The sequence below is a fragment of the Apodemus sylvaticus genome, chromosome 1, assembly GCF_947179515.1.
Source record: "Apodemus sylvaticus chromosome 1, mApoSyl1.1, whole genome shotgun sequence".
NCBI lineage: Eukaryota > Metazoa > Chordata > Mammalia > Rodentia > Muridae > Apodemus > Apodemus sylvaticus.
The window spans coordinates 32,322,387-32,330,014 of NC_067472.1; the positions used below are offsets into that span (position 1 = coordinate 32,322,387).

Consider the following 7,628-nt stretch of genomic DNA (forward strand, 5'->3'; position numbering starts at 1 on the left):
TGTAGCCCTGGCTGTCCTGGAACTAACTCCATAGACCAGGCTGGCCTTGAACTCAGAAATCCACCGGACTCTGCCTCCCAAGTGCTGGGATTAAAGGCATGTGCCACCACTGCCCGGCTTTTTACTGTGAGGACTGATTCTTATATAAAAGTTTAGAGTTGTGATTCTTCTAAGATTCTAAAGGATTACTTTTAAAGATAAATAACAAAATAACTACTCCTTTCTTTGTAACTAAAAATTGCCTGCCAGTAAGAGAAACTGGCTGAGGAAACTGCCTTGTTTGCTTACACTTTGTTAATCTATAACAAGTGGCTTAGCTAGGCGTGTATGTGAGTTTTGGAGAATATTTTGTTTTCTTTACCTGTACTATGTAATGTTATTTCTTGTAAAGGTGTTGGGGGGACACATTGTTTTTCATAATCATTCTCTAGAAAAAAAGCTAAGATGTGATAACATTGTAATTTTATACTGTTTGAAAGATTTTGCTGGGATACATAAGCTATGGAGGAAAGAAAAAAGTATGGGGGGCTGGAACATTGTTCCTTCTGCCCATCAACTATTGAAGCTTGCCCCATCCACCAATTGTGTGTGTGTGTGTGTGTGTGTGTGTGTGTGTGTGTGAAATGCTTGGAGCCTGCTTGCTGGGGCTTTGATATATATATATATATATATATATATATATATATATATATATATATATATATATATATACACATACATGTATATATGCATGTATGTATATTTATGTGTATGAAGTTATTGGATTCTGCCTTTTGTTTTATCCAGTGTGTGTGTGTGTGTGTGTGTGTGTGTGTAAATTCTCTCTTTCCTTCTCTTTCTCCCTGGCCCCAAGGAGTTAAAAGAGTTCTGGTTTTTTCTACTGGCCACAGGGAGTGCCAACCCCAGTAAATTAAGCTTTGTTCCCTCAGGGAAAGTTGGCTGAGTAACTTCTCTAATTGCTGGTGCTGGCAGCAGCCCTGTAGGTATCTGGATTCACCCTTGTCAGCGCCTCTAAGTGCTGGCCCCAAATGGCTGCTTGCCTCAGTTTACCCACCACATAGACGCCAAGCCGGTCATTGGCAGTCCCTCTTCCCAGGTGTGTCATCTTGGTTACTAACACTGACCATGACATGTGCCAAATAATTCTCCAACACACTGGATTTCTGGAGTCCTTCTCTGATTAGTTTTAAATGGATATAGAGAGGACCACAAAGACAACAGATGGTGTGGTAATACTGTTGCATCTACATGTCCATGGCTTCGGTCAAACCATAACAGACTTGGAAGATGCAATTGTGGTTCCTACAGAAGCAACTCTTCTCTCTTATTCTTGTGATTAAGAATCAATATTCTAAAAAGGTTTCGGGAATTTAATTGTCCTTTTGTCCTCGTCAATGTAAATATTTTTATGCTCCTTTATTTTGAAGATATAAAGGAAGTCTCTATACAATAAAAATTATCTACTTGGGTCCAGCAAGTCAGCTCAGCAGGTAAAGACACTTGCTACCAAAACTCATGACCTGAGTTCCACTGTGGATACTTTTCATCTGCAATGTATAATCAAGTGATTTGAGAGAGCACCAAGTCGGACCTGCCCACAGTGTAGAATCCAGGTTGGCAAAAAGACTGTTAACAACTATTTGGTAGAAGGAAAGAACTGATACCCTCCAGTTGTCCTCTAATTATTCTGTCTCTGACTTAATCTCTCAATAAATATACTTAAAATTTTTTAATTGATAATTTGGAGGAAAATATTAAGTTGTGTGCCTAAGTTCTACAAATTCTAGAAATTTTGGTGATTTTGTCAAGGAGAAAAAGTAGACCCCGTAGAGTTGCTGAGACAGCTCTTCTGCAGTGCCTCTGCTTACAGAGTACAAGTAATGGTATTCTTCAGCTCCTCCAAAGGTCTGATTAAGTCTCCTAGGAGGGCTGAGGAGATCTTATCCCACTAGAGGGCACTGTGATACTGGTCAAATAGGGACAAGACAGCCACCCCTCTAGAATGAGAGACTCAAGAAGCCTTCCACATGAATAACCCTCAAGGTAAATTTTGACAAGTGACCTCAGGCAAAGGAGAAGGGAAAACTAGAGGAAACAGCAACATTGTGCATTTTTTCTAAATTCTTATCTTCTCTCATCTAGATGTTACAATGACCTAGTGAAGTAAGTTTTATCATTCCTCATTTAAAATAAACAGGCGACCATGCAGTGGAGCGAAATTTGAAGGAACCAGAGCCGTGGCCACTTTGGCCACCAAAGTGTGTCTGTTGCTCGCAGCTGGCTCTCCAGGCGGCTTGGGTCGAGCCATCATGCCTATCCGCGCTCTGTGCACTATCTGCTCCGACTTCTTCCCTCACTCCCGTGACGTGGCTGCCCTCCACTACAGCTACACTTTTCATCTGCAATGCCTAATCCCTCAGTCTGAGACAGCGCCAAGTCAGACCTGCCCACAGTGTAGAATCCAGGTAGGCAAAAAGACTATTATTAACAAGCTTTTCTTTTACTTGACCCAAGAAGAGGAGAGTGTCTTGGATGCAGAATTCTTAAAGAATGAACTGGACAGTATCAAAGCCCAGCTTTCCCAGAAAGGCAGGGAGAAACGGGACAGCCAGGCCATTATCAACACTCTACAGGACACATTGGCAGAACGCAATGCCACTGTGGAGTCCCTGAAGAACGCCTTAAACAAGGCAGAGATGCTGTGTTCCACCCTGAAATTAAAAACAGATGAAATTCCCGGAGCAGCAGCAGGATGAGACCAAGCAAGCTAAGGAGGAAGCCCACCAACTCAAGAGCAAGATGAAAACCATGCGGCAAATCGAGCTCCTACTTCAGAGCGAGCGGTCTGAGATGATCCGAGACGTGGGTGTGGAGATGCAAGCGGTCTGAGGTGTAGGAGATGACCGAAGTCAGCGATGGAGCAGCTAGCTGCGTACACGTGTCCTTCAAGAAAAAGTATGAGACTCTGAAGGAAGCCCGGAAGGCCTGAGGGGAGCTGGCTGACAGGTCGAAGGACTTAGCATCCTCTGGAAGCAAGTTGAAGACCTGTCAACACTGAGCTGGATCAGGCCAAGTTAGAACTGAGGTCAGCCCAGAAGGACTTACTGAATGCTGACAAGGAGATCGCAAGCCTAAAGAAAGAAGCTAATGATCCTGCAGGAAACCTTGAGCCTGCCTCCAGGGACCAAGAGACAGTCAGCCTCGAGGTTTTTGAAGCTCAGACTCTGTAGAGAGTTGCTGAACCCCAGGCTTCACCAGTCACGCTTCAGTGACGAGACGGATCTCAATGCTACCTTTGATGTAAATACCCCTCCATCCCAGACCTCCAGCTCACAGCATCACCACCCCAAGAAGCTCTGCCTGGAGAGGGCACACTCTCCTATTCAGAACATCCTCAAGAAGGTACCCAAAGTCTACAAGCCGGAGTCCCAGCTCTCACTGGGTGGTCAGCCATGTGTCGGAGAACCAGATGAGGAACTGGCCGGTACCTTCCCTCTCTTCATCCAGAATGCTGTCCGGGGTTAGAAACAGCCTAACAGGACCACAGCAGAATCCCATTGCAGCACGGATGTGGTAAGAATAGACTTTGATGGGCTTGGAAGGCGAACAAAATTCATCCAGCCTAGGGACACAGCCATTATCCGACCAATACCTGTTAAGGCCAAGGCCAAGAGTAAATGGAAAGTGAGCATAAGGACTGTGAATTCTGCCTCCCAACCCAAGCTATACATTCTTATGCCAGTGACCAGTGACCAGAGTCGTGTCTGCAATTAGTAGGCCAAGACCTGGCCAGCCGGAAATGTTTTGGAAGATGGCTCCTCTTAGACCAGTTCAAGAGAGATGCCCAGAAAACATGTGGCTCACTGAGAAGTCACATGACCAGGAAACCACATGACCAGTTTACTGTTCCTATCAGCAGGGCCTGCTTCCATTTGCAGAGTTTTGCTTATGGTTACAACCAGGTGTGGCTGGGCTCCTTCTGCTTTTATACAACAGGGTATGTTGACTCTAAGAGGATGGAAGTGCTGGAGGATTCCTAAGCAGGCTTTCTTGAACTTCTGCCTCCCTGCAGCTTATTGCTTGAAATTATGGGCGTAAGGGGGTGACAGGGAAAGGATGGGGAAGGTTTCTGTGTAAAATAAAAGCATCTTTTCTTCTAATTACTAAACTAACCTAAAATAAAGAGGCATTTACTTTACAGGTCTTCTGGAGGTCTTTAAGGACCAGCAGGAATTTAAACTACCCATCAGCCTGAGGCCTTAATTACAATGAGCAGTGCCCTACTACTGAACCATAGTGACCGTGTGACATGCTTGTGAAATAAAATCTCATATTAAACCTGAGATATTTGGGGATTAGACATTATTACTCATTATTCCAACATAACAAAACCTATTTAAGAACCTATTTAAATTCATTGAGAGCCAAATGGGGTCATGTGGCAAAGGCATCTTGTCTGAGTTGGGTTTTTTTGTTCGTTTGTTTGTTTGTTTAGTTTGTTGTTGTTGTTGTTGTTGTTGTTGATTTTTCCAGGATCCAGGACTTCTCAGTGTTATTTTTTCTTGGTATTTTACAAGACACTTCTCAGAACATCTCACATCTACCACGTGTTAAATGTGTTTTTAAAAGAAACTTAATTTAAGAAATTAAATATATGTATACTCATTCCACAAACATGCTTTTTTCCTCCTGATCAAAAAATTATATAATGTCAGATGCTAGAGGTAAAAACAGACAAAATTCCCTGCATTTGTGAAGCTTACACTCTGGAGGAGAAGACAAATTATGTATATGATGCTATTGTATACACAGTACACCAGCTAAGTGCTAAGGAGCCACACAAGGCAGAGATGGCAGGTAAATGACTCCTCTCCTGAGGTATATTCATACTAAAGTCTTAGAAGTTCTGATGCCATGGAGCAATGGTCCATGATGATATGGTGCAGAATAAGAGATGGAAGTGCCTGTCAAATGCAAACCAACTCTTTGGGTAAACAGGGAAAGGTTCCAGATCCGTTTTGGTGATGGCGTGTTGGGGGTGGGGTGTTAGAACCAGACACCAGCATTAAAAGTGCAGGCACATCCTAAATTTATTTGGATAAGTTTCTTTGGTTTTGTTTTAAGATAAGTTCTCACTAAGCAACCCTGGATGACCTAAAACTTGCTGTATAGACCGGGCTGGCCTTAAATTCACTGAGATCCCTCCTATATCTCTCTCCCAAATACTGGGATCAAAGGCATGATGCTCTATACTTAGCCCCACAATTTTTTAACCTTCTATTTTAGACATGAGTACATATATATATGTATGTGACTGCTTATGTATATTAGTGTATTATTAGAAGAAATCTTGTTTTTTTTAATGTGCTTATATTAGTCATTGTGTTGCTATTGTAAAAATAAGCTGTAGACCACAAAGGATATATCAGAAAAATCACATTCACATTTAAGCAAATTAAACAAACTTTTCTCCAAAAATGTATGTATTACTTCTTAAAATCAGAATGAAAATAAAAATTTTAATCTCTCTGAACCTCATTTCCTTAGCCATTATTAAACCTGGCTTCCTGTATCAAACACTTGGGCCTTTCATTTCTTCTAAGCCGTGGCTATGATTCCAGCCATGCTATTGATATCAAAGGTCCCTTCAAGGTTCCACTATCTTCACCCTGATAGTACCTCACCTCAGGTTTATGTCTATAATTCCAGACACCTCCGGTTCAACTACATTTTTTTTTGGGTTGTTTTGTTTTGTATTAAAGTCACATCCCATGGGCCTTATCAAGAAAAACAAGTAAGTAGAGAACTCTCTCTGGGCTTCGGTCACAGGAGTCACCACTGCGATACTCATTACTCAAACTCAAGTGACATCTTGGAAGTTAGAAGCTATCATACCACCTTGTTTTACACACACTGATATCTCCTAGGGCTAAGAGCTATGCAATTAGCAAGCAGTCTCACCTTTAGACCATGAACATGAGAGGACCCAGCTCAGAAAAGCATAGCTCCCCATCCTTACCGAACCTCCTTCATCTCCATAAGCCTGGCAGAAATATTCACTCTCTGTGTCTCAATTCTTTCCCTGAAAGGATACCCAACACCCTCCCTGTTCTTTCTTCCTCCATCCCACCCTTAACACAATCTCCTTGATGAGCTGAAGCTTCTACAGAGCAGAGAGAACTCTCTTCAGGTAACTGTTCCTTTCCTTATGAATAGACCCCAAGGGGGGAAATGTACAAATTTCCTTGGGAAATGGAGAATAGAAAAGTAGAGGAAACAGTCCTGCATTCATTAATGTATGATTTTTTGATATTTATTTTTTCACATATTTAGCAGTCTCAATGACCCAGTGACAACAAATTTATTATTCCCACTTAAAATGAACAAACTGGGCCCCGGGGAGTGGCTCAGAGCCTAAAGCCTCACTGGGAAAGTGTGAGGACTGGAGTTGAGGGGGGGGGGTCTCCAGAATCCACATAAGTACTGGATATGCATGCCAGCCTAACTGTAATTCCAACATCCAAAGACAAATAGAGTCGGCTAAGAAAGCCTGCCAGCCAGACTAGCTACATCTGACTTCTCTGGATTTGATTGACAGACCCTGGCTTGTAGAATAAAATAGAAGTGTACTCAAGCCGGGAGGTGGTGGCGCACGCTGTAATCCCAGCACCGGGGAGGCAGAGGCAGGTGGATTTCTGAGTTCGAGGCCAGCTTGGTCTACAGAGTGAGTTCCAGGACAGCCAGGGCTATACAGAGAAACCCTGTCTCAAAAAAAAAAATAAATAAATAAAACAAAAACAGAAGTGCACTCAAGTGTAATTTCCTACACCAACCTTGGGCCTCCACATGCAATGCAACATCCTCCCCACCCTCGTCCCGGTTCGTGCACATAAACACGTGCACATGACAAATGAGGAGAAATAGATTAGATATAGTAGATAGATAGACAGACAGACAGATAAAGAGATAGATGATAAAAAAAGAAACGGAACAAACCGAGGAAACAAGAAGATGGCTCAGTGGATAAATGCTCACGTCACTACAAGCTTGATGATCTGAGCTCAATTCTCAGAACCCACAGGGTGAGACCAACTTCTGCAAACAGTCCTCTGATCACACACACACACACACACACACACACACACACACACACACAACCAATAATAAATGAATCACATTTAGCAGTAAGCAGTGGCTCCTGACCCTCACACTTCAGCATCAGCTGACCCAGATATTTCTGTCTTTTCAGGACTGGCTCTGTTTTGAACTCTGACTATCGGGGCAGCTTTATGTTGTGCTGGAAGGAGCCATGAAAGGTTGGTTTTGTTTTGTTTTGTTTTTACTTATCAACTTTACTTCCCGCTCACTGTCCCTCTCCCAGCCAACCTTCCTCCCCTTCTCCTCTGAGCAGGTGGGGGCTCCCCCGGGTATTCCCCCACCCTGACACATCAAGTCTCTGTGAGGCTAGACTCATCCTCTTCCACTGAGTCCAGACACAGCAGCCGAGCTAGAAGAATATACCCCCATGTACAGGCACAGCTTTTGGGATAGTCCCCTGCTCCAGTTGCTTAGGACTCATGTGAAGACCAAGATGAGCATCTACTACGTATGTGCGTATGTGCGGGGAG

At 43.2% G+C, this 7,628-nt stretch overlaps 1 pseudogene; it reads left to right on the forward strand.

Moving 5' to 3' along the window:
* Positions 1 to 2,309: 2,309 nt before the first annotated feature.
* On the forward strand, positions 2,310 to 3,745 carry LOC127677565 (E3 ubiquitin-protein ligase TRAIP-like; annotated as a pseudogene).
* Positions 3,746 to 7,628: the final 3,883 nt, after the last annotated feature.